General features: G+C 41.0%; 1 long non-coding RNA gene across 1 annotated transcript in view; it reads left to right on the forward strand.

The window, feature by feature from the left end:
* The first annotated feature begins 431 nt into the window (after nt 1-431).
* LOC118477812 overlaps nt 432-1,239 on the forward strand; it is a 12,828-nt gene continuing 12,020 nt past the window's right edge. The window contains exon 1 of the long non-coding RNA XR_004858617.1: nt 432-1,115. This is a non-coding gene — a long non-coding RNA (uncharacterized LOC118477812). The remainder of the gene's footprint in view (nt 1,116-1,239) is intronic.

A 1,239-nucleotide genomic window follows, 5' to 3' on the forward strand; every position in this document is an offset into this window, starting at 1 on the left:
TATTATTATTAAAACAGAATGGACGTCGTTTTTAGAAGGCTACATCATGCAGTAAACGAACAACGCTTTAAGAATAAGAAAGGAAGAAAGAAAATTTATGATAATACGGCCCGTCCGGCGCGGATCTAGTATTGTCTAGTTATCCGGTCCACTTTGACAACGGTTCGTTGACCCCTGACATAGAGAGACTGAAAACAAAGCTGTCAGATGACAAATGTTGTAATGTGGTTCTGTTTCCCAGGCGTTGTGGAGAATATATAAAGAGTCAAAATGTCTTGCTGTAAACGCATCCGTAAAAGAGTGTGTTCACACTCTACAACCCGCACACAAACAACAAGCAAACACACACACACACACACACACACACACACACACACACACACACACACACACACACACTCACACACGCACACACACAAACTCACACATACAGACACACTTGTGTTGTGTTTGTACATGTATCAGAGTACATAAAAAAGTAATGAAAGTTCTAAAGTATCTCAAAAACTTTTAATGCTATGGACCTGAAATCTTCACAGTCCCTTGAAATAATTATTCTTCTCGACTTTGTCTGCAGGATTTTATCATCCACAGCCACTTCCGGAAGGCACCGTGGTTGTTAGTTGTTAGCTCTAGCTTCCGGTATGCTTTGCAGCTCTAACTTTACGGCTTTTAAAAAGTTTTAAATGTGTTCAAACGTTCGTCCAGCAAACTTATCTTTCGAAATGGGAAATATTCAGAAGCAAAGCCAGGAGTGTAGGCAGGATGAGGCAAAACTTGGACAACTTACACTTGTATACACGGAGTTGTGGTGTGACCGTTGATCTGTGGGAAGATGCATTGTTGGGGAAGAGCATTGCGTGAGAGGTTTCAATCTTCGATCTCGGCTCATCAACATTATTATTCAGCCGGGATTGTACATTTTGCACATAGTAAAAGGAGTCATAATCGTATTATGTGGCATGATACAAACCACAAAAGGATCCCTGTAATTGGAAAAGACATCAAAAGCCTCTTTCTGCTTTGGAATCCTGGACACAAAACGACAGACCTGTCTCCTTTTAAAATCTATTCCCATACAATGCAGCCGCTAAGATGGAATTCTAAAAAAAGAGGTAATCAATGTTTTGTCCCTCATGACAATGTCTGTAAGTTACTTGGGCCTATGGGGTTCAAACATGTTGAGCAATTCTGTGGCACTTTTCACTCCCCACCCCCTTTCTTCTCTCTCTCTCTCTC

The sequence above is a fragment of the Aplysia californica genome, unplaced genomic scaffold, assembly GCF_000002075.1.
Source record: "Aplysia californica isolate F4 #8 unplaced genomic scaffold, AplCal3.0 scaffold00228, whole genome shotgun sequence".
NCBI lineage: Eukaryota > Metazoa > Mollusca > Gastropoda > Aplysiida > Aplysiidae > Aplysia > Aplysia californica.